The sequence below is a fragment of the Podarcis melisellensis genome (genome assembly GCF_964234715.1).
Source record: "Podarcis melisellensis genome assembly, chromosome: 14".
In the NCBI taxonomy this organism is placed as follows: Eukaryota; Metazoa; Chordata; class Lepidosauria; order Squamata; family Lacertidae; genus Podarcis; species Podarcis melisellensis.
In genome coordinates this window covers 11,467,847-11,494,404 of record NC_138546.1, presented here as the reverse complement: position 1 = coordinate 11,494,404, position 26,558 = coordinate 11,467,847, and the positions used below count along the sequence as shown (strand labels likewise).

The 26,558-nt window shown below is 44.6% G+C and overlaps 1 long non-coding RNA gene across 2 annotated transcripts in view; it reads right to left on the bottom strand.

Moving 5' to 3' along the window:
- Nucleotides 1-26,558, bottom strand: part of LOC309357309 — a 31,459-nt gene that overhangs the window by 2,918 nt on the left and 1,983 nt on the right. Inside the window, exons 2-3 of one of the 2 annotated variants that reach the window (XR_014163076.1) lie at nucleotides 23,245-23,409; nucleotides 18,881-19,643 (exon numbers count right to left, since the gene is read on the bottom strand). This is a non-coding gene — a long non-coding RNA (uncharacterized lncRNA). Of the gene's footprint in view, nucleotides 1-18,880; nucleotides 19,644-23,244; nucleotides 23,410-26,558 lie in introns of those variants that run through there. The other variant, XR_014163075.1, reaches the window with a different exon arrangement.

Here is a 26,558-nt window from a genome sequence, read left to right as displayed (position 1 = left end):
CTTCAGTATCTGAAGACGTTTGCATGCACACAGAAGCTCATACCAATAACAAACTTAGTTGGTCTCTAAGGTGCTAGGGTGCTAAGGGACACAGTTGGCGCTGTGGGTTAAACCACAGAGCCTAGGACTTGCTGATCAGAAGGTCGGTGGTTCGAATCCCCGCAACGGGGTGAGCTCCCGTTGCTCGGTCCCTGCTCCTACCAACCTAGCAGTTCGAAAGCACGTCAAAGTGCAAGTAGATAAATAGGTACCACTCCAGCAGGAAGGTAAACAGCATTTCCGTGTGCTGCTCTGGTTTGCCAGAAGCAGCTTAGTCATGCTGGACACATGACCCAGAAGCTGCACGCTGGCTCCCTCAGCCAATAAAGCAAGATGAGCACTGCAACCCCAGAGTCGGTCACGACTGGACCTAATGGTCAGGGGCCCCTTTACCTTTACCTTTAAGGTGCTACTGGAAGGATTTTTTAAATTTTGTTTCGACTACGGCAGACCAACACGGTTACCTACCTGTAACTAGCACTCTGGTTTCATACAGAGCTGATGCATGTCTGTATTCAACAGTGATTTATCTCAAGACAGTGCTGTGCTTCTCTTTCTTTCTGAGGACAGTTCATGTTGGTTCAAACTGGATGACAAAGCCCTACAGGGACTGCACCACATTTTGAGGTCAAGTAGCCCAGCTCTTGGTTAACTCTTATTCACATACACAAAAAGCCCTCTTTGTTATAGGGTAGCAATAATATCAGGGATAAGAGCTCTGACCTCAACTTCCTCTTGAGGTGAAAACCCTGTTTGATCAAGGAGTTATCACATAGAAGTGCACTCATTTCCAGCTGCACTGTGAAGTGATACGGACTCCATACCCTCCACCCTTTCTCTGATGAAAATGTTGTTGTTGTTGTTTAGTCGTTTAGTCGTGTCCGACTCTTCGTGACCCCATTGACCAGAGCACACCAGGCACGCCTGTCTTCCACTGCCTCCCGCAGTTTGGTCAAACTCATGTTGGTAGCTTCGAGAACACTATCCAACCATCTGTCGTCCCCTTCTCCTTGTGCCTTCCATCTTTCCCAACATCAGAGTCTTTTCCAGGGAGTCTTCTCTTCTCATGAGGTGGCCAAAGTATTGGAGCCTCAGCTTCAGGATCTGTCCTTCCAGTGAGCACTCAGGGCTGATTTCCTTAAGAATGGATACGTTTGATCTTCTTGCAGTCCATGGGACTCTCAAGAGTCTCCCCCAGCACCATAATTCAAAAGCATCAATTCTTCGGCTATCAGCCTTCTTTATGGTCCAGTTCTCACCTCCATACATCACTACCGGGAAAACCATAGCTTTAACTATACGGACCTTTGTCGGCAAGGTGATGTCTAGGGGTGTCTTATTCCAACAACAACAACTATACCTTGTCCATGTGATGCCCACTCTGGGCAGCTTCCAACATATAAAAACAAAACAAAGCATTAAACATTAAAAAACTTCCATATACAAGGCTGAGTTTGGGTGAGTTCTGGCTGAAGAAAAGCCCTGGGGATGTCCTATTCCATACCCTCCAACATTTCTCTTATGAAAATAAGGGACATCTTAAAGAAAAGCGGGACATTCCAGGTTCAAATTAGAAACTGGGATGGCTTCTGTAAATTCAGGACTGTCACTGGAAAATAGGGACACTTGGAGGGTCTGAGACTCTGGAGGTCAGTAGCATATATTTTTATAAATGAAAACACAGAGTACCTCTAACTATCAGGACAGTTGTGGCTCATATGTACGAAAAGTAATTTTCTGCAGAAGAATAGCTTGTCCATCTGCCTGTCTCTCTATGACATGCTTTCTCCACTTCAAATACTTTCCCCTTCTCCTTCTCTTTCTCCTTCTTTGTATCTTAAAAATCACCACAGGTCTTAAAGGCCAAACATTTCAGACATGTCCTTCTGAATCATCAATACCCTACTCATGTAAGAGTCAATTTGTCAAAAGCTTACTGCATTTCCCTTCCTCTGCGATTTCATTTTCTTAATCTTTTAATCCAGTGTACCACTTTGTAATGCTCAAGACACTTTGTTGATTTGCAGAAATCCCCCCCAGCCCCCACCCCTGTTCAAACCACAAGTCTCGTTCTTAAGACAATTTTCTTCCGGCGTGATAGAAAATGAGATCTTCTGCTGGTATAAATCTGCAGAGCTGCAATGAAATCAATAGAGCTGCACCACGTTTACACCCCAGTTGATTACCTCGGTCATTATCTTGTGTCTGGGCTATCTATTGGCAGTTGCCATTTCCTCGTTGTCCTGTTAACTCAGTAGCAAATTACGGCTTGAATCCTGGCCTAAGGCCCTAATATTTAATGGTTTGACATTCACAATGAACATTGTAGCCGTTGTGTCAATTACTAGACAATTAGCAGCCGAATTGCTGCTTGATTCAAATATAAGTAGCGATGCTTTTTTCCTTTGTTTTTTCGTTTAATGTTTCTACAGAGAAGGGATTTTTGGAACTAGCTGAGAAGCTGACATTGTGTCTTGTGCATTTCCAAATGCCTCGAGAAAGGAAGATGAACTATCCCTCCCAGGTAAATTAAATGTCTAGTCCTTGTCTTTGTTTTCTGAAATGCTTCCCCCAGCACTCGCTGACTGGAACTTATTAGGCTATAGGTGTGCATTAAAAGATAGGCAGGCAGCTCCTTTGAAGATTGGAATCCCACAAGAGGCAAGCTAAGAGCTCCCTTCCCTCTGCTGCCTCTGAATAATCATGCAACTTACAATGGCCATACAGCAACTACAAGTGAAATTAGAGATGATCCATTTATTGCAAGCTGCCTAGACGACACCCCAAGCCACATTTTTTCACAGCATTCTCTTCCACATTCAAGCCCTATGGCTCACTGAGGACCAGCAGTGGAGGTACTGGCATTCCTTGAGCACTGGTGCAGGGCTTGCTGGCAAACAGTAGCAGCTCTCAGCATCAATAGCTGATGGAGGCTTCTAACCAACAGCAGTTGTGGGTAGCTGGATGTTTCTGAGCATTCCAATGCTTTCTTTTTTGGCCTTGTGGGTGAACCAGGGCAATATCCAACATAAAAAGAGCATTTTGCAATGTGAGGTTTTTTAAAATAATAATAATAATGATGATGATGATTTATTCCACTCACCATGAGGCCATGTGAGTGGGTCTGTGTCTACAACACACACACAGAGGAGAGAGAGATTTGTATCCAAAGCTAGTCCTACTCGGAGCAGACCCCTTGAAATTAATGGGCATGGCTAATGCTGGTTTATCGAACTCAGTGGGTCTACTCCTGAGCAGGAATTAGTTGGAGGCAACCCATATGTTGTTGGCATCCATCTGTCTCGAGAGACAATGGAATGCATGTGTGGGAGTGAAGTCAAACCACTCTGTTAACAGCACTGAAGTGACCTCCCTAGGGTGTAAGCCTGGGCAATGTGTATGGAGGTCCTAGACTGCCCAGATAACAAGAGTGATATCATCTCACTGACGTGCTCCAAAGGGAAACAGAGCAATATGTTTGGCAGCAGCCTGGCTGCAGGAGTTGCTGAAAGACTGAAAGACTTTTGGGGAAAGATTTATAGTGAATTGAAAAAAATATTGAAATATACATTTATAAAGAAACCAGAGGCCTTTCTTCTTGGAATAACAGGTTTGGAATTGCCCAGGAAAGATGCTAAATTATTTTTGTATGCCACAACTGCTGCCCGTATTTTGTTAACTAAAAAGTGGAAAACCCAAGAATTACCAACAATAGAAGAATGGCAGATGAAGATGATGGATTTTTCGGAGCTAGCCGATCTAACGGGAAGAGTCCGCAACCAGAAGGAGGAGGAGTATCAGGAAAGTGGATTAAATTTAATGGTTATCTAGCTAAATTTGTTAAGTCAAATTAACTGAAAACAGCTTGCAGATACTTAATTGGCTTAGGATTTTATTTATGTTAAGTGATGAATTAAAATGTTTAATTCCATAAGGTGAAGATTTAAGGATGTTAATGTCTAAGTTAAATTTTATAAGAACTGGGATTTGGAAAACCGTTAAAAGGACATGTAATGAAATTCAACCAAGGGGAAGCGAGGAAGTCACTTAACAAAGTTAATAAATGTAATTTTCAATAAGGCTATGATTTACGTTTGTTTGTCTTATGTGTTTGTTTGTTTATAATATTGTGAAAACTAATAAAAAAATTAGGGGGGGGGGAGGAGTTGTTCGAAGGAAGAGTACAAGACAACAGCCAACTGCTTTGGGGACTCCACTCCATATCTCTGTAGGCTTTACTCCTTAACCTTTTCTTCTCCCAAAGGTGTCCCATAAGGCAGCAGAGGTTTAGGACCAGAGTTTTCCTCCTCCTAGATGGACTACCTTTCCAGGCGGACAAGCCCCATGTGCTCCTCACTTCCCTATACACAGCATAGGCAGAAAACGCCTTCTTGGCTGTTGGACCCACTGTCGGTCTCATCTGCTCAATCTACCAGAGCCTGCCTTCACATGGAGTGGACATCCCTTACTCACTGAGGGTTTGAGACCCTTACCTGGTACAGCTGGCCAGTCAAAGCCGTTTCCAGGGTGTGGCTGCTGTCACATGTTGACGGCTTCTAGAAGCCAGAGCTGAGAGCATGGTGGGGACCACAGGAGGACAAGCTACCCTTGTCCTCCACCATATATAATTTACACATATTTCCTATTGATGTCCTTTAATGTGCAATGATTGGAAACATATTCTTCTGACTTGGTGAGACATATTTTTTGGGGGTAATCCTTTTCCACACTTTTGCAGGAGCTCTGTATGCCCACATCAGGATTGTTTCTCTATGCTTGGAGAGAAAGGATGGGCTGCTCCTGTTGCTTCACACACTATCTATTACAGCTGCTATACAAGCTAAGAGTTATAGCTGCTCTTCTCATTTTGCCTCTCAGTGCATGACATCTTGATGCTGCTCCCAGCTTTCTTTCTAAGCCTCTCTTCGTGGACCTCGCGAAGGGGGGGAATGAGTATTATTATTTTTTAAAAGACATACAGCTTTTTGAGAGCTTTAATCTAGCGAGGTTTACAATCAGCTTTGAAGCTGATGGGCCTAAATCTGACCTCTTGCAACCTCTCTCTGATTGCAGAACGCATGGTCAGGCTGGTCAACTTCAAAGTGCGTTGTGCATTTGCTTAGATTAAAGCTCTCAGAAGGTCACATGTATTTAACAACCACATGTGGGATTCCCACCCGCCCACCCTTCTTCAAAGAGAGATGTGCGGGACAAAGTGTCATTAAGCAAAATGAGATTGGTGGTGCAATCCTATACATGTGTTGCCAGACATAATCCCCATTGAGTTCGGCTTCCATGGAGATAGAGAAAGTTTTTCTGTTTTGCTTCTAAGTAATTTACAAGGCTCTTAAGCATTAGGGCATGGGTTAGTTCCCTTATATTCCTGCCCAATCATTGAGGTCTTCATGAATAGCTCAGTTGGTTAGAGCAGGGGTGGGCAACGTGCGGCCCATGGGCCGGAAGTGGCCCATGGAGGTTGTTTAACTGGCCCACAAGCCACCGCAGAACTGAGTTGCCCCAGAACTAAGCTCCCTGCTTGGAGAGTCCTGGTACGCTGCGCTAAAGTGGCGCAGTGTGGTGCAGGGACTCGCTTCTGTGGCGCCAGGAATCGCATCTGCACACGCATAGACACCGGAAATCATGGGCAGGTGGGTGATCCAGCGCAATCTGGCCCACGGAGGGATCTTCGCTAGACTGATTTGGCCCAGGCAAGGTAAACCTTGCCGACCCCTGGGTTAGCTGCACAATGCAACACAACACGATGGCCAATAACAATGGCACTAAACACTATTTATAGACTAATACAAATGATCAGAAATTACAACCAAAGTCTCTATATCAGCAGTTCTCAACCTGTGGGTCCCCAGATGTTGGACTACAACTCCCATCATCCCTGAGCTCTGGCCTTGATAGCTAGATGTGATGGGAGTTGTAGTTCAACAACATCTGGGGACCCACAGGTTGAGAAAGGCTGCTCTAAATCTTCTCCACCAGTTGCAGTAAAAAGGTAAAGGTAAAGGTACCCCTGCCCGTACGGGCCAGTCTTGACAGACTCTGGGGTTGTGCGCCCATCTCACTCAAGAGGCCAGGGGCCAGCGCTGTCCGGAGACACTTCCGGGTCACGTGGCCAGCATGACAAAGCTGCATCTGGCGAGCCAGAGCCGCACACGGAAACGCCGTTTACCTTCCCGCTGGTAAGCGGTCCCTATTTATCTACTTGCTCCCGGAGGTGCTTTCGAACTGCTAGGTTGGCAGGCGCTGGGACCGAGCAGCGGGAGCGCACCCCGCCACAGGGATTCGAACCGCCGACCTTTCGATCGGCAAGTCCTAGGCGCTGAGGCTTTAACCCACAGCGCCACCTGCGTCCCTTACCAGTTGCAGTAGAATAATTCAAAAGTTTAATATATACAAAATCTGTCACCAAATATCTCTGGAACAAAGTTTCCGGATAACCAATCTGTTTCGTTCAATGCTTCACCAGCCAGTCTTGATCAATTCTTCATCAGCTTGTCTATATTGCAACACAGGGGTCTGTTTACGGACCCCTGGGTTAGAGTATGGTGCTGATAATGCCAACGTTGCAGGTTCCATCCTCGTATGGGACTGTTGCACATTCCTGCATTGCAGGACTAGATGATCTTCAGGGTCCCTTCCAATTCTACAATTCTATGATTCTATGAGTTAGTGGTCCCCTAAAGGATCGGATGGATGGTTCATATCCCCCAGGAGCTGTGCTTTCAGTATTGTGGGCCCAATTTTATGGAATTCCCTTACAACGTAAGTCAGACAGCCACTCCGCTACTGAGCTTCCAGTGCTTACCAAAGACAATTTCTTCTTATTCCAGCAGGCATTTTAATTAAAGTTTGATGATATTACCAAAGTCTGTTAGTAACTATTAGAAACTAATAAATGGCAGTATCTTGATAAAAACTAGGATATGATGTGAAAATACAAGCTGCAGGGTTTCCTCCCCCACCCCAGTAGATTAAAAAACAGAAGAGTCACATTCTAGGAATCAGGAGCATAATCAGCACTGCTGGTACATTTGGTTCATCTCATACTTCACCCCTGTTTGCTTACACCCCAAACAGCTGAAACTTGAAGATCACCACCTACAGCAGTGCCAGATTTATGTATAAGCTAAACAAGCTGTAGCTTAGGGCCCCACTCTCTTGGGCCCCCCAAAAAAATTTAAAGGAGAAAAAACTGGATGCACATTTCCAAAATACAATATAAAAAACAAATAGAATAAAACTTACATACAGCAACAGTGTTTTGTGTTGTGTAGGCTCCTAATTGTTGTGTGCAAATGGCTTTAGATACCCATTAGGTCCATAAATTACCATATAGCCCATTTGAAAAAGATGCTGAAATATACATTTATTTTTAAAAAAACCAGAAGCATTTTTACTTGGTATTGTAGGCACTGACATTAAAAGACAAGATAAAAAACTGTTTTTATATGTGACAATTGCAGCAAGACTATTATTGGCACAGAAATGGAAGCAGGAAGAACTACCGACGAAAGAGGAATGGCAGATGAAATGAATGAAACGGATGTACTATGCAGAATTGGGTAAGATGACAGGGAGAATTTGAAACCAGCGGGACCAGAAATTCTTGAAAGATTGGAGTAAATATCCAAGTTCTCTGAAAGACAATTGTAACCAACTGACTACGCTTGCAGGACTACAAGAACTTTTGTAAGGAGAACTATATGAAATATTGCAGAAAAGATTTATGAGAATGGATTTTAAGTTATGGATTATTAAAAGTAATAGGGTAACAAATGTAAGATTAAGAGATGAGGTTTGAAAATCATTAGACGTGTTTGATGGAAGTCTCAGGCTGAACTAGCCAAAATGTTGTATAGGATGAGATGAGATGATATGTTCTGTTTGGAAAATATATGTAAAAACTAATAAAAATGTATATTAATAAATAAATTACCATATAGCTTATAGTCAACACAAAAAACAGCGACAATTTATTGTTGACAAAGGACAGCTGGAGATATAAAGGGCCCCATTACCTTCAGTAGCTTAGGGCCTCATCAAACCTAAATCCAGCCCTGGCCTACAGGCTGAGTGAAAAAGTTGTAGTGGGAGCATTTTGGGATCAGCTTGAAACTGGCCCCAGAAGGCACCTGCAGGACAGTGCTTTCTGCAATCGGCCCTTTGAAAGTAAGCCTTTTTTTTAAAAAAAAGTGCTGCTGCAGAGTGGAATGGGGTGAGGTGGGTATGAAAGCTCTGGGGTAGATCCCCAGTCCTAAGTTCTGGAATGTCATCCTTGCAGGAACATCACCAAATGCCATCAGCATGATTTGGAGAAAGTGCTACAGAGCAGAATAGTTTGGGCAGGGACTGGAGATGCTGGGGGCTGAGTGGGAAACAACCTGGGCGGCAGATACGTATTCCAATTCTGTAGTCCTGCTACCTGTTTCTTGGGCTCCATGATCACCATGGATGGTGACAGCAGTCACGAAATTAAAAGACGCCTGCTTTTTGGAAGAAAAGCAATGACAAACCTAGACAGCATCTTAAAAAGCAGAGACATCACCTTGCCAACAAAGGCCCATATAGTTAAAGCTATGGTTTTCCCAGTAGTGATGTATGGAAATGAGAGCTGGACCATAAAGAAGGCTGATCGCCGAAGAATTGATGCTTTAGAATTATGGTTTTGGAGGAGACTCTTGAAAGTCCCAGGGACTGCAAGAAGATCAAACCTATCCATTCTTAAGGAAATCAGCCCTGAGTGCTGACTGGAAGGACAGATCGTGAAGCTGAGGCTCCAATACTTTGGCCACCTCATGAGAAGAGAAGACTCCCTGGAAAAGACCCTGATGTTGGGAAAGATGGAGGGCACAAGGAGAAGGGGACTACAGAGGACGAGATGGTTGGATAGTGTTCTCGAAGCTACCAGCATGAGTTTGACCAAACTGTGGGAGGCAGTGGAAGACAGGAGTGCCTGGCGCACTCTGGTCCATGGGGTCACGAAGAGTCGGACACGACAAAACGACTAAACAACAACAGTCCTGTTGCCTTCTAGATATTGTAGGACTCCAACTTCCATCAGCCTCAGCAAGTGTGCCAACTGGTCTGGGATTATGGAAGTTGAAGTCTACAATATTTTGAAGGCATTATGGTGGGAACCATTTCCATAGCTTGTGTCACTGTGTTCCTTCTGCCCTGCAGGCAGATTCAGGCAAAATGCATTCACACACACACACACACACACACGTAGAAAGAGTGAAAGCTAATCTTTTCTGAGCAGCATTTTAGGCACACACACTAATGAAAGATTAGACTATAAAGATGTTCATTTTTGATTATTTGCCCATTTACAGCAAATTTAGTTAAAAACTCTGTTTGCTTTTTTATCATCACCAGACAAAATAAGTATGACAGGATATTCTAGCCTCTGGATTATGGAGATATCGTAGAGGAAATGCCATTTACATTTACATTCTTTTCACAGGGCAACAAAACCACGCATGCAAGGAAATTAAAATTCAAAACTTAATTGGATTTTCGTACTCCCTTTAAACAGGTAATATTGTTTTTCTCCCTTAAAAAAAAGTGTATCTGAATGTGAGGATTTAATTCAAGGAAGCCTTCGTTGAAGGGCTAGTTGTCCTTTGGTGCGAAATGCTTCATTAAAAGCCATTTAAAGTCTATCTCACCCCAATATTTTCCGAGCAGATATGTTGCTGCATCCTGATATTTCAATTTTGCTCCAAAAGGCGAATGTAAATGTTAGCTGAAGCAAAATAAAACAAAAAGAATGGGCCTCTTCTTCTTATGCTCCATCCCTGGTCATTTCATCCTCAGGGACCAGGGAAAGGGGCGAAACTGGAACCAGTTCACATTCAAAGGGGAATTGACCTAATTGTGGGATATTTACAACACAGTCAAACCAACAATGCATGTTTACTCTGTGAGCTCCACAGGCATATGATAGGGGCTGGAGCTCACAGAGTTTTCCTGTAAGTTTGCTAGAGAGACACTCCCACTGTGCCCTGACCTTAAGTACCTTGGTTCTCAAACGCCTTGATACTCAAACAACTTGGAACCCAAATACCTCAAACCCGGAAGTAAGTGTTCCAGTTTGCAAACTTTTTTTGGAAGCCGAACATGCTCCGTTTTGAGTGTTACGCTTCCGATTTGAGTTTTATGCTGAGGTCTGCCTGTTTTGGGTATTTATTTTGCGTTTCTGTTTTTGTGGCTCTTTTTTGTTTTGTTTTTGTGACTGTGTGGAACCCAGTTCAGCTGCTGATTGATTGAATGATCGTGTGACTGCAGTACATTGTTTTTTGCTTTCATTTTATGGAGCAATGGTCTCGTTAGATAGTAAAATTCATCTTAAATTGCTGTTTTAGGGGTTGTTTTTAAAAGTCTGGAATGGATTAATCCATTTTGCATTACTTTCTATGGGCAAGCGCACCTTGGTTTTGGAACGCTTTGGTTTTGGAACAGACTTCCAGAGCGGATTAAGTTTGAGGACCAAGGTACCACCGTATAATCTCTTCAGCTGGCTAGGCACTTCCTCTTTGCTCTTTTGCCTCTCTTTACCCTTACGTCTTCACCTCATCACCAAGCTAGAAATGTGACAACAAATTGCATGTCTGAGCTCCATTGCTCAGACACCATCTTAAACTAGACTTAAGCATGTCTGTCTAACTGAATTACCATTTTAAACCTGCCGAACAAAGCTGCTTATATTCAGCAACAGAAGCTCTGAGTGAGTAAATGCTACTATTTTTACCTTTTAAAAAGCCACGTGCGTGATTATTGCTTTAAGGGGGAATCACCAGGAGACTCCAGTCTGCCTTGAGGCATCCTGGATTATTCAAAGGCTGCACACGTTCCAGCTTGCTGAACTACAACTCCCATCAACCCCAGTGAGCATGACTCAATGGCAAGGAATTATGGGAGTTTAGCAACATCTGGAAGGCCAAAGAAGAAGAAGAAGAAGAGTTTGGATTTGATACCCCGCCTTTCACTCCCTTTGAGGAGTCTCAAAGCGGCTAACATTCTCCTTTCCCTTCCTCCCCCACAACAAACACTCTGTGAGGTGAGTGAGGCTGAGAGACTTCAGAGAAGCGTGACTAGCCCAAGGCTAGGAGCGGAGATGCGAACCCGGTTCCCCAGATTAGGAGTCTACCGCTCTTAACCACTACACCACACTGGCTCCCAGTGTGGTTCTCCACTCCCTGCTGCAGACTACTGAGGTAGATGTACCAATGCTCTGACTCGATATAAGACAGATTCCAATGTTGTCTGACCTGCTGGGAGCCTGAAGGCCCCGTTCCTGCCTCTCTCCACCTGGCCCAGGATGGGGCCTGACAGACTTCATAAGACCTGCTGCTGCTGCTGCTGCCCAGCAGGGACTGAGGTATTTTGGGGAAAGTTTTGTCGAGAGTTTTTGCTGTTACTGATATTATTTTTTTGTATTTTTATTTTTATGTGGAAATTGTTCAGTTATGTAGTTTTTGATGTGTTTTACTGTGGTACTTCGGGTTACAGATGCTTCAGGTTACAGACTCCGCTAACCCAGAAATAGTACCTCGGGTTAAGAACTTTGCTTCAGGATGAGAACAGAAATCGCGTGGTGGCACTGGGAGGCCCCATTAACTAAAGTGGTACCTCAGGTCAAGACCAGTTTCAGGTTAAGAACGGACCTCCAGAACGAATTAAGTTCTTAACCCGAGGTACCACTGTATTTATTTTTATGACTACTTTGCTATGTTTGTAACTATGTAAATATTTTCATATTGTAAGCCGCCTTGAGCGTTGTTTAGCTGTGGAAGAAGAAGAAGAAGAAGAAGAAGAAGAAGAAGAAGAAGAAGAAGAAGAAGAAGAAGAAGAAGAAGAAGAAGAAGAAGAAGAAGAATAGTAGTAGTAGTAGTAGTAGTTTGGATTTGATATCCCGCTTTATCACTACCCTGAGGAGTCTCAAAGTGGCTAACATTCTTCTTTCCCTTCCTCCCCAACAACAAACACTCTGTGAGGTGAGTGAAGCTGAGAGACCCCAGAGAAGTGTGACTAGCCCAAGGTCACCCAGCAGCTGCATGTGGAGGAGCGGAGACGCGAACCCGGTTCACCAGATTATGAGTCTACTGCTCTTAACCACTACATACAAATAAAATGATGATGATGATCAGCAGATGGCTACCTTTGAAGCCACACCTGTCTGCATGCGTACTATGACTAATCAATTCTAGAGTAATAGAAATGCTGTCTTGGTCTTGAAGGAGCTGCAATTTTTCCTTCACATTTTTTTCCCCTGGCCGTGATTTGTCAAAAATCACACTTCAAGAAATACAGTTACCTGTGCTGCGGAGAGAGAAAAAAACCACACACTCCTGCACAAGGAAATGGGTGTCTCTGAGTGAGGGTCTAATTATAAAACCATCAGTCCATTTGTGTGGCTTTTTGACCATTCGCGGCAGCTAATCAGGCAGGCCAGGAGGCTTCCGTGAGGTTTAACATTCTCAGTGTTAAGGCCGCACTTCGCACCACAGCATTTTCAAGTGGGTGGCTGATAATGATATGGTGTGACATTTTCCCCACCTGTGAATGTGTGTTGCTATTGCTGCAACAGTTCCATTTCAACAGCAGCTAATGAGTTATACAAGTGAATATATTTGAAATGTGAAGGGGGCGGGTTGGGGAGGCATGTGTCGTCTTTGGCAAATACCTTTCTCAATCAAAGCAGGCCTAGATCTGCTCAGTGGTGGACTGTCCAGAAACCACAAATACACCCACCTTAGGTTCCAAGTTTTATATAAGAAAGAAAGATATACCGGTAGATGTAGCCAGGTAAAAAAGAAGATGAGATATATTTGCAAGAAAATAACCTAGTAAAATGATAAGGAATAAAATAATAGGCAATGGGCAAGACCTTTGCTGTTGTGATAAATGGGAATAGCCACCATGGAAGGGAGATCAGGAGCTTCTGGGAGGACAAGCACATTGAATAGTGTCCAAGTTACAGGACCATGGAGAGCATTCTCTCAAGCACTTTGCAGGGAGTCTAAGATGTGGATTCAGCACCATGGACAGCACTTATGCAGCTGAAGCCAGGAATTGAAGTTGTCTCAGCAAGATCCTGGAAAAGGTAAATCAAAGGCACATAAAATGGTGGCTTGGCTGCCTTCAGCAGCCCAGCTGTATTGCTGGGGCAAAATGTAGCATGGACCTATTTTATTCTCTGTGTGTGATCTGTGGCTTTCTAGATATTGTTGGGACTCTGCCACTGATCAGCAAAACCAGTGGTCAGAGATGAAGGGGAATTGTAGTTCAGCATATATCTGGAGGGCCACGAGTAGTAGTAGTAACAACAACAACAACAACAACAACAACAACAACAACAACAATACAAAGACTAATAAATAACTTCCTTTTTAAAGCAGAAGTCTGCCAGGTGTGTTCTCTGCTTTAAAACATTAAAGCATGTTGTTAGACTGGCAGAGAAGGGTTGCATGATATCATCAATTGTTTACTCTCATGGAATGGAATTTTGGTGCGCTGATTTCTCAGTATTGCATTAGTGCCCCAGGAGGGAATATGCGAAGGCAAGAACAACCCAGGAGGGAAGATCACTGATGTGAAGGCAAGAACAACCTCCCCAAACTGCCAATGAAGCCAGGCTGTGAAACAATGGGAGGGGTACAATTAGGTTGTCACGTTGCGAGGGGAAATGTTGCATTTATCCCCAATTACAACAATGGTTTTTGGGGCTACAGTTTGTAACCTTTCCTTATGACAACATTTTCAAAGTATTTTGCACCGGAATTTTGTGAACTAAGTAAATTGCGCACACATGCACGTGCACAAACATATTCTAATATATTGCGCTAATAATACATGTTACTGTAAAATGCAGATTATTCTATTTACTCCAGGGCTTTGTCTGATGTAGAAATGTATTGTTGTTGGCTGGAACTGATGGGAGCCAGAGTTTGCTGCTTGTGAGCAAGGCCAGGAAGTTACAAAGTTTAACACCAGCTCAGTCAGCTCTGCCACAGGGGTGTAATAATAATAATAATAATTTATTATTTATACCCCGCCCATCTGGCTGAGTTTCCCCAGCCACTCTGGGCAGCTCCCAATCAAGTGTTAAAAACAGTACAGCATTACATATTAAAAACTTCCCTGAACAGGACTGCCTTCTGAATGTCAGGTAGTTGTTTATCTCTTTGACATCTGATGGGAGGGCGTTCCACAGGGCAGGCGCCGCTACCGAGAAGGCCCTCTGTCTGGTTCCCTGTAGCCTCACTTCTTGCAATGAGGGAACCGCCAGAAGGCCCTCAGCACTGGATCTCAGTGTCCGGGCTGAACAATGGGGGTGGAGACGCTCCTTCAGGTATACAGGTGTAAGAAGGCAACATTTTCCATTCTGCCCTGCACTGTAGGCAGCACTGTTTCCTTTCTGCCACTGTTCATCTTCCACCAAAAGCTGGCTAATCGTCTTGCTGTCCCCTTTGGGGAAATTGCACAAGGTGTCATAGGAGGCAACCACAAAAAAATGTTTGAGGGGGCCGGGTCCCCACAAAGTTGATGGTGTGTGTGCACTGTTTCATGTGATCAATTGTGCAGGGTGGAGCTTACCTAGGCCCCCCACAATGTTTTATTCAAGTTGGCACCCCGTAAGGAATTCATAAATAACGTTAGTTACGTTGTCATTGTGCTGTTTCTCCCCACTCATTCCAGCCCAAACACAATGCCAATTTGGGAGGGGGATCATAATCAATTACACATCATTTGTGGACTGAAAGCAGCAGCAACAGTGAATACTGATCATATACGCTGGGTTGGTTTCTGTTCAGCACCTGGGAGAATAAGCAAGCATCAGCAGTTTCTGCTCTGGTGTCCATTTTCGTCGAAATCCTCCAACACCCCTACTCTAGCATTACAGTAACTGCACACAAAGGCTTTTTGGCTCTGCAAAAGAAGGAAGGAAGCAAACAGACAGTGGCAGGCTGGAGCACCTGGGAGTGGTTACTGTCAGATGATGGAGAACAAGAGGGAGCAGATTTGAGCCTCCTTCCCTCTGGCTCCAGTTTTGCCTGCAATGCTTATTGAATGGGGTGGTGTGGAGGAAAAGAGGGCAATAAGATTAGACAGTGTGCATTTTTTACTTTCTCCCCCTCACTCGCTCATCTTTTTTTTTATAAATCCCACAACTGTCACTGAAGTGTACATAACAGCAGAAGGATTCTTCCCTATCACTGTATATTTGGGAGACTTTATTTAGGGCGCTTTTCCTCCACACGTTGTCTTGAAGTGAAGGATGAATTGCAGCCGCAATAAATTACCTCCTTGCAGAAACAGGCAAAGCAGAGGAATGGCTTGCCGGCTTGTTTCTGGCACTGAGGCCTTTGCAGAGATATGCAGGTGGAGTGAGTGAGTGAGTGAGTGAGTGAGTGAGTGAGTGAGTGAGTGAGGTTTGCCTTAGCCACTGCCTAATCACAGTGTGTGTGTGTGTGTGTGCACGCACTTCAAAAATGCTGAACTCCTTGTGACCCTGAAAGGAAGCTCTCTAGCCTGGGAGAACAGGGAAGATGAGCCAGGGGAACATTCCTGAATGAAGAAGCAGGGGCATTTTTAACCTCTGTTTTGGAGCAAAGGGTGGATGTGGATGTTGGAGGACCATACCAAAATCATTGGCTGGAAAGTCATCTCAGACACATTAACCTATTTCCAGTCTCTGCCAGCTCTGCATGTGCTCAATCGTAGGTTTATTCTTTCCCATTTTTGCAGTCTTTTTTTTTTAAGGTACACATGTGCGCGCGTGCACATACATGGATGCAGTGGTTCAGGGTTGCGGGGGAATGAAAACCTGTTACTATTTTCTGCAGCAAGGTCCCTGTCTCCAGTTTTCTAGAGCTGCCCAGTCATCAAGAAAAGGAAACTTTGTGCCACTGTATGCTCCAAAGCATTTAAGAAGAAAGACAACACAGGATGCTTCAGTATCAAGAGAACAGGGTGCAAAGTTTGTTATGTATAAGGGAACTTCATCAGTGGCGTAGCGTCGGGGGTGCAGGGGGGCCGGCCACACCGGGTGCAACATCTGGGGGGTAGTGTTAGTGGGCACAAATCCACGGGTTAGGGGGCGCAAATTACTTGCCTTGCCCCAGGTGCTGACAACCCACACTACGCCACTGAACTTCATAGAAAACACAATTTACGTCACTCCCAAAGATTATATTGGAGCAAGTAAAATCATTTGCCTGTATATGTGAGCAGAAAACAATAGATCTAGCTGAAAGGCAACACACGGAGATCTACATCAAGCATTGCAATGCATCCCTAATTCTTATTATTTTATAATCTTAGAAGGGGCGTGGCTGTGACTATCATGAAGGGACCCCACACATCTGAATTTGCCACTACACTGGAAAATAGGGACAGTTGGAGGGTCTGCATCTTGGCTCCCTGTACCTGCTGTAGTTGCAAGATTCATACATGGAGTGTGGGCTGGACTTTAATGTTCCTTCCAACTCTAAGATTCTATGGTTCTGTGATTTCCATGACAAACAGCGAACCACTTTTCAAACTGAGATGACTTTGAAAACATTTATAAAAAAGTGGACTAGATGGGCTTCTTCTACTCAAAGAAAATAAAAATAGGAAAATCTCATTGGGGAACACAAGTCTTTGGTGTGCGCCTAAAGAAATTCATTCGCTCCTGAACTCTGTCTTCAGATCTCTCCTGCAATGTTGTGGCTATAACAATGTGATAACCAGCCCTAGGGACACAATGGGATTAAAATCTAGATGAAGTTGAACCAAAGACGGAAGAAATTGAAGTTCAAGGTTTCTTCCAGAATTCAACTTAATTTAATTGTAGTTTTGAAGTTTGCACCAGGGGCACCTCCAGATCCCCTGGTGTAATAACAGAAGAAACCTAATTAAGAGACGCTAATGAGAGACACTATTAAAAAATCCTGCTTGCTTTGATGAATTTCCTTGCTAGGCTTGTGCTGCAAATAAACAATAGGTTCAGATAGTTTTCGGCCTTAAAGTGTAAATTACCACCATACTATCAACTGATCTTGGCAGCCAATTAAATCAAATAAATGTTGTCTCAATGCATTAGGAAGAAATATGAATTAATCCAACAACAGAATCCATTAAAGTGGAAGATTTTTCAGGATATAAATGGAAGTAATTAAGGCCATGGTTCTTTTCATATTGTGGATGGCTTTCCAGTTATCGTCACCGAATGGAGAAAGGGGATTTGCCTCCATTGCTAGAATAGCTGCTGCAAACCTATGCAAATATGCTCAGAAGTACATGTCATTAAGTTCAGTGCTCTTTATTGCCAAAACCTCGGTGGAACATAGTCCTCCAAGATCAGCAGGCAGACAACACATTCTGATTACTCTGATTATGATTATGTACTTGTTTATGCTAATTCACTTCATTGGGTTCTAGAGATAAACAGAGAATGGGCAGGGTAATCTACTGCTTGTATCATCATCATCATCATCATCTAGCATTTTATTTATTTGCTGATTTCATTATTTTAATATAACCCACATGGAGAGTTTTCACTGACAGGTGACATGGAAATTGCCCCAAAAAATATCCCCTGGTATTTGACATTCTAAGTACATTTGATCAAGTTGGTTGCAGCAACTCGTAGGGTTCTATTTGTATCATCTATGGCATCATAAGAAGAAGACCCAAAGCCCATCTTGTCCAGCATCCTATTCTTGCAGTGGCCAACCAGATGTCTATAGGAAGCCTTCAGGCAAGACCTGAACACAACACTTTTCCCCCAGGAGTTCCAGCTTGGTACCCAAATTTGCGGGGGAAATTTGTGGGTGCTCAGGCACCCAGGGCCCCAGGGGGTTGGCGCTTATGCTTCCCTCTCCTGTGGTTTCCAGCAATTGGTATATAGAAGCATACTGCCTCCAACAGAGGAAGGAGCAGGGGGTTGGCAGGGGGTTGGACTCGATGGCCCTTGTGGTCTCTTCCAACTCTATGATTCTATGAGCATGCAACCACTGTGGTTAGTAGACATCAATAGCTTTCTCCATGTATTTGTCTAAGCCTTTTCTTTCTTTTTCTTTTTCTAATTTTATTTCCATGCTTATTACATACAAAAAAAGGGGAACAATACCGAAAAGGGGGCACAACTTAAGAGGGGAGGGAAAAGGAAAGAAAATGAAATTTACACAATCTGTTATTAAGATAAAAATTATGACAAAAATTTATGATTACAATTTCATGTTACAATAAACGTAAAAAATCTCATCTTTTATACCCAACTTCCCATTTATTCCTTAATTCTTTTTACATAAATTTACTGCCATATCAAAATACTATTTTTATGTTACTATTTTCACAATTTATAAATGTTTATATTTATATAAGCAATTAATTACTTTTGGCTCCTTTGTACATTTTGGCTAATTTCCGTGGAGTTAAATACCGCCAGTGTTGTCTAACCCTTTTCTAAAGCCATCCAAGTTGCTCACCATCATTGCCTCTTGTGGGAGCTAATTCCATAGATTCCCGATGAACTGTTTGAAGAAGCACTTGCTTTTGGTACCTGAGAACCCCCCTCCCCTGCCATACACACACCGGTACCGTACTTTTAAGTCACATCCACATGAGAGCCCAAGATGTGCTGGGGCACCCTTCTGTCCACTTCTCCCCACCTCTCTTCCCCACACACACCTTTGGCCTACTCTCTGTCTCACTCCCTTGCATCTCCACTGCAGACAAAGGGGATGGATGAACTTTCTCCACCAACAAGGATGAGCTGTTGGCAGCGCAAGATGCGTGCGTGAGCCCTGGAGTAACCAGCCAGGTCCCGAGGGCGGCAGCCAATGAGCCCAGATGGCTGGCTTCAGTTAATTGGTGCTTTATTTTTAAATTTGCAGTCAACATCACACTACTCCATCCCTTAATTGCACAGTCTAAAATAAACAAAGGGCTTTAAGTTTCGCCTTCCCTCTCCTGCTCCACCTAGCCTTCTCTTTCCCTTGTGCTCCATTTCAAAGTAAGGCTTCAGATGTCTGACATGCATTCATTTAGATGATAGAAGTGGGGAGTGTTGAAGGAAGGGGAGATGTCTTAAGTGCCTGATATATAGCTTCTTGGCTTGTGGTCAACCATTCCATCAGCCGTTTCCAGGAAGAGCACCCCATCTGGAGCACCAGGAGCCAAAAGAACAATTTGGTTGGTATCTTGGGGCCAGCTTTAAACCAGTTCAAACTAACCCACCACATAGTGTCTGGGTCGTATTACTTCTGCTAGGATGCTGCTGCTTTCTTTCCAGGTGGGAGGTATTATGAATCATCCCGGGATTGGAAGGTAAAATTTATTAGTCATCTTTGCTCCCTCAAGAAGACCAGTGGAGGAGAATTTGCCTCCCACGGTGGCACCAGCTGCATAGCTAGATCCAGACTCACACACACCACCAGCCAAGAAAGCACACTTTTCAGAGTCCAAAACAAGAAATGATCTCATCAGGAAGGGATGAAAGATGGATCTTCACAGTAAACACTTACCCATATCTAGTCATCTACTTCCTTACACAGCCTTCCAGCCATCTCAGGAGTGTTAGAAGGAGCTTCACAGTGTCCCTGTTAAGGAGCAGTCTGGCAGAATGGGGACATGGACAGGACCCAGGGTACCCATTAATTTGTATGGCAGCCTGAGATGTAAGAAGGCAGTTATTTCTATTGATCTGTATTCATCACAACCAGGTCTGTTTCAGTTCTGCTGCACTTCTGGACTTCATTACAGTCCCAATGAAATTATTTGAGTGCCTCACCATGAGCAGCATCCCACACTTAAGGAGGTTTGGAGAATAAGGATTTCAGGATATCTGGTGTCCAGAGAAAGGCTTTGGGTGTTCTGGGAAATTACATTTACCAGGTTCCTTCATACCAGGGAAGCTGCTAATGCAGTGTTGAAGATGCCACGGAGGGAAGCTGATCAGATTATAATCTAAACCAAAAAAGAGGTACAGTGGTACCTCCAGTTAAGTACTTAATTCGTTCTGGAGGTCCATACTTAACCTGAAACTGTTCTTAACCTGAAGCACCACTTTAGCTAATGGGGCCTCCTGCTGCTGCCGCGCTGCCAGAGCATGATTTCTGTTCTCATCCTGAAGCAAAGTTCTTAACCTCACTAACCTATTTCTGGGTTAGTGAAGTCTGTAACCTGAAGCGTATGTAACCTGAAGCGTATGTAACCCAAGGTACCACTGTACATGGATTAATGACTCTCTAAAACTGCTAGCGCATTTGCAAAGCTAAGCAGGTCCAGTATGGTTTCGAATCGGATTGGGGACTGTATGTTGAGATCCTTGCTTTGCAGGGGAGTTGGAGCAGTTGAACCTTGGGGTCCCTTCGAACTCTACAATTCTGCAAACTTCAACAACATTTCTGTGTGGAACACTTCTGAGAAATCCTGCTGTCAGTACGATTCCGGCTTTCTTCAAATTTCCTCAGATGTTTTGCCCGAGGAGCAGCCTCAAGAGTCCATTGAAAATCCGTTCTCTTGTGAATTTCAGGTGACAACTGTAATGAACTGCAGAACCCCCCTGAGAACTTCCTTCATTTTTACCAAAACTTGTCAGGCTTCCCTTTGAAATTCCTTGGGTGCATCTACAGTGGAAGAGCCGCTAGATTCCCTTTCAATGTTGCTTTATGACAGACAAAAGAAAATCCTTCTTCACAAAGCACAGTTAAGCTATGGTATTTGCACCCACAAGAGGGAGTGATGGGCACCAATTGAAAATTAGACAAATTTATGAATGATAAAACTTTCAGCAGCTACTAACCACAATGGCAATGTTCTACCTCCACTGTCATAGGCACTATGCCTTTGAATATCAATTGTGTTGGGTTGCAAGTGTGAAGAGTTCTGTTGCATTCAGATGCTTCTTGAAGAAGAAGAAGAAGAAGAAGAAGAAGAAGAAGAAGAAGAAGAAGAAGAAGAAGAAGAAGAAGAAGAGGAGTTTGGTTTTGATATCCCGCTTTATCACTACCCAAAGGAGTCTCAAAGCAGCTAACATTCTCCTTTCCCTTCCTCCCCCACAACAAACACTCTGTGAGGTGAGTGAGGCTGAGAGACTTCAGAGAAGTGTGACTGGCCCAAGGTCACACAGCAGCTCCATGGGGAGGAGCGGAGACGCCAACCCGGTTCCCCAGATTACGAGTCTACCGCTCTTAACCACTACACCAAACCAGCTCTCATAGGCATCTCGCTGGCCACTGTGAAAACAGGATGCTGGATTATATGGGCCTTTGGTCTGACCCAGCAGGGCTCTTCTAGTGTTCTGAATACCAGTCATTGGGTTCATTAAGCAAAAGAAAGCTGTTGCCTTCATGTCCTGCTAAGAGCTTTTCAGAAGCATCTGTCTGGCCCCTGCTGGAACAAAGGATGCTGGCTGGAGTTGGCAGGCAAAAATATGATACATCTTTCTTGGTTGCTTTCAGTAATACAGTGGTACCTCTGGAGATGAACGCTTCTGGGTTGTTGTTTTTTAAGATATTTATTGAAGTTTCAAAAATTATATAAAAACAAAACACAAACAAAAACAAGTATAATTTCAATCCCTTATTTTCTTATAATTTACTTCCCCAACCTCCTCATACCTCCCCTTTCTGTATTCCAGTTTCTAATTATTAGTTCAGCATATCCTCTCCCTTAATTTTCATTTAATTTTTAACCTTTCTTTTCTTTTTACTTAATCATTACAGCTGAAAACCACTTAATTTCTAAACCGACGTCATTCTAACATTCATTGATTTTGCAATGTTTCCTAAGATAATCCTTAAATTTCCTTAAATTTCTTCCAATCTTCTTCCGCCGTCTCTCTTCCCTGGTCTCGGATTCTACCAGTCATTTCTGCCAGTCCTATATAGTCTATCACCTTCATCTGCCATTCTTCCAAGGTGGGTAGATCTTGTGTCTTCCAATACTTTGCAATGAGCATTCTTGCTGCTGTTGTTGTTGGATATGAATGCTTCTGGTTGCACATGCGTCAGGTTACGAGCTGTGCTAACATAGAAGTAGTTGCTCCCGGTTGCGAACTTTGCCCTGGAATGCAAGCGGAAATCATGCACCAGGAGGCGCTCTTTCACTAATGGTGCCTCATTTTAAGAACAGTTTCAGGATAAGAACAGATCTCTGGAACGAATTAAGTTTGTAAACAGAGGTACCACTGTATATGCATTATTATATACAATTCCACCTGATATGCACATGTTGTCCACACTGATTAATTGGAGAACTGCATTGCAAAATTCAGAGAAGTGCAAATTTCAAAGTATGGCTGTGTTTCATAGAATCATAGAAAAGGGATACAGGTGGCGCTGTGGTCTAAACCACTGAGCCTCTTGGGCTTGCTGATTGGAAGGTCAGCAGTTCGAATCCCCATGACGGGGTGAGCTCCCATTGCTTTGTCCCAGCTCCTGTCAACCTAGCAGTTCGAAAGCACACCAGTGCAAGCAGATAAATAGGTACTGCTGCGGTGGAAAGGTAAACAACATTTCCTTGCTTGCTCTGGCTTCCAGGACAGTGTTCCGTTGTGCCAGAAGCAGTTTAGTCATGCTGGCCACATGACCCGGAAAGCTGTCTGTGAACAAACGCCGGCTCCCTCAGCCTGAAGCGAGATGAGCGCTGCAACCCCATAGTCGCCTTTGACTGGACTTAACCATCCAGGGGCCCTTTACCTTTACCAGAGAATGGTAGAGTTGGAAGGAACCAGGAGAGTCATCTAGACTGACCCCCTGCAATGCAGGAAACCTTTGCCCGACATGGGACTCAAAGCCACAACCCTGAGATTAAGGATCTCGTACTCTACTTACTGTGCTATCCTGGCTCATGAAACGTTTTGGGAAGTGTGGATCTGGTAGATTCGCCTTCAGATGCCGACTGAATCAAATTTCTCCCCCATCCCTTCTCTGCTCGTAGCTTCCCTGCCTGCAGAACCCCTGAACAAGGTCTCCTAATAAGCATAATCCCATGGCTGGAAGAGCTTTCAAATTTGCTTGTTTCCTAACAATATGTTTGTTCTACTGTTTTACTGGAATGGGGCGTTTGGAAACAGAACACGCTCCACCAAGACAGCAACCAGCAGCTAATAGACAATCCTGCCCCATTTCACTCCCTCACTCCCCAATTTTATTGCAATTGGCTCTCGAGAAAAGATAAGAACATTGACATCCATACCAGCAAGCATCAAACTTTGGGGACACGCACGTTGCCCATTAGATGGTTCCAGAGCATTGTTCTTCCTCAGAAGCCACAGTTGGCTGCAAATGTACAAGCTTCCCTAGACAATTTCAGCTCATTTGACAATCCAGATTATAAAATTGGCAGCAAACCAGAGACAGGCTGGTGGTGTGTGGGGGGGGGGGAGAGAGTTGACTGTGCATAATTAAGGCCTTCGCTTCTTCCTTTCCAATTCCCCTTTTTTTCGCTGAGGGGACGACACTTGTACAAAAGACACACAAAGATGCAGGCCTCGGATGTGCAGGAGTTCATTTAAGAAAATACACCTTTCAACATATAATTCCCTTCCACTCTTTTTTCTCCTCCTCTCTCCCTCCCTCCCTCTTTTCTCTGTCTTGTTCAGGCTCATTATCTCTTGCTTTCCCTTGTATGGTTTCCTCTGAATCTGAGCTGACAATGACTCATTTGGGGAGCAGGGTGGAGGGGGTGCGGAGACTAAACTACCATGCTAGACTCTGTCCCCAGGGCAGCTTGACAATACTGCCTATTATCTGGCATCTTGAAAGGCTGACTTAAAGGCATGAGTTCGTCAAACACACTTCCTTTCATCCTTTCACCTCCAGGGATGCAAAGCAGAGAGGGGCGCAGACAGCAGCATCGCTTGCCTTTTCTTAAAGCAGCAGCAGCAGAGAATTACTTAGGCCCCATCTGTGCTACGCATTTAAAGGACGGCGGTGCCACTTTAAGCAGCCATGGCTCCCCCCCAGAGAGTCCTGGGAACTGTACTTTCTTAAGAGGGGTGAGAGGTGTTAGGAGGCTCCTTCTCCCTTCACAAAGCTGCAATTCCCAGAGTTCCCTGGGAAGAGGGATTTATTGTTAAACCATTTGGAAATGTGTAGCTCTGTAAGGGGAATTGGGGGGGGGGTGGCAGTTCTCCTGACAACACACCCTCCAATATTTCTCGGATGGAAACAGGGGTGTCCTAAGGAAAAGCGGGACATTCCAGGATCAATCAGAAAGCAGGATGGCTTCTGTAAAATTTCAGTCAGTTTATTAATGCTTGGGTCATAGGTCATTCACATGTGAGATAAATAAATACAATACAAAACTCAACAGTATAAAATCCTGAATAAAAGACTGCATAAAATCACGTTGCTGCATAGAATCATACATAAAATCTGCATCTTTGAAGTACAGCCATACTTTGGATCCCAAACTCCCAGGAACTCAGACATTTCGGCTCCCCAATGCTACAAACCCAGAAGTGATTGTTCCAGTTTGTGAATGTTCTTTTGGAACCCGAATGTCCGATGGGGCTTCTGTGACTTCTGATTGCAGCCAATCAGAAGCCATGATTTGGTTTTCAAACGTTTTGGAAGTCGAACGGACTTTTGGAATGGATTCCATTCGACTTCCAAGGTACAACAGTACTGCATAAGTCGCATGTAGCACATACGGGAACTTACGTATTGAGAGTGTAGAAATTTAATACAAACGGAAACATTAACTATCGAGAGATATTATGGTTAAATAATATCTCTGTGAAGCCGGGACTGTCCCTGGAAAATAGGGACACTTGGAGGGTCTGTGACACCGCTCAGCACTCTTAGCAAACGCCACTTCCCAGGATTCTTTGGAGGGATGATATGACTGAATTGCAGGGGGTTGGACTAGATGGCCCTTGGGGTCCCTTCCAGCTGTACAGTCCTATGACTCTTTAAAGTGGCTTGATACATCTTGACATGTGTAGTGTAGGTGGAGGCAGACACAAGCAAGTGGGACAAGCGACACAATGTTGCAGTATGGAGTGCTCCCTGCTTGGGACTATGGCCAGTCTATTCCATTCCCTGCCCCTAGGAGTCTTCCAGGCAGCATTCCAGGGCCACTGAGCATGCTCAGTACTCATGTGGCTGTTTCAGCGGGTGTCCCCACCCTGTTAAAGTTTTCTCCGTCTCTTTTTCTCTTTAAACCTTGTGGGTTCCCCCAAGCCTGCTGACACATCTTGTGCTGGTCCCGGGGGGAAGGTTATTGCTACCGTAGTCAAGGTTCAGTCCTGAGTCACTAGCCTGGAAATAGTCCACAAGATGAGAGGCAAGGTCCGAAACAGGGAGCCGGGCGGGGACAGGAACACTCGAAGATCAGAAGCAGGAAGCCGGGCGGGGAACAGGAACGCTGGAAGGTCAGAAGCAGGAAGCCAGGCAGGGAACAGGAACACTGGAGGAACAGGACTGCATGCTGGCCGATACAGCTCTTCAATGATGACGTTGCTCCCGCAACCTGGGACCAGGCTGACTGGCCTTTATCTTCTCTGAGGCCAGGGGTGGTCCCAGCCCTCAGGAGCCCCGCCTCCCTTGGCCTTAAGGCGAGCACTCCTCCTGGGAGAAACCAGTTCCCTTCGCCTCTCTGCCCTAAGCCTCTGCAGTTCAGGAGAGGCTGAAGGGTTACTGGGCCCAGGGGGAGACTCACCTGCAGGCACTGAGTCCTCAACCACCTCCAGAGCCAGAGTGGATTCACCTGGTGCCTGCTCCTGAGGATCCGGCCCAGGTGCAGGCTCCTCAGAATCAAGGCCTTGCCCCAGTTCAGCTGGCCCTGGAGGCGGGGACTCCTGTGCCGGCTGGGATTCCTCCGGTTCACTCTCAGAATCGGAATCCCAGGCCATCACACATCTACCTCCTACATAGGGGGTGTCTTTGTCATAGGGGCGCATAGTGCATTTCATTAGGGTGTGCACTCAGGGATAGATAGGTAGGTAGGTAGATAGGTAGATACACTGGTGGAGGAATGGGAGTACAGAGGGAGCGGACCACCCCAGGCACCACTATTCCGGTAGGGTGCCATTGCGGCAGCCCCCCAGACATGCACTGTGCACACACACACCCCACACACTGGGTGCCACGCCCCACGGGTGGCATGTCACGCCCCCAGAACATACGCCATGCCCCTGCGGGTGGCGCACCACACCCTCATGGGTGGCACACCACGCCCCCGGGTTTGAACCACGCCCCTGCAGGCAGCGTGTCACACCCCTGGGCACCAACTACACCCCCGCCTGCTCTCTGCTCCCAGTAGCAGAGCATGCAGCTTCACCACTGGATAGATAGATAGATGATAGATGATAGATAGATAGATAGATAGATAGATAGATAGATGATAGATAGATAGATGATAGATAGATAGATAGATGATATAGATGATAGATGATAGATAGATAGATAGATAGATAGATAGATAGATAGATAGATAGATAGATGATAGATAGATAGATAGATAGATAGATGATAGATAGATAGAGATAGATAGAGATAGATAGA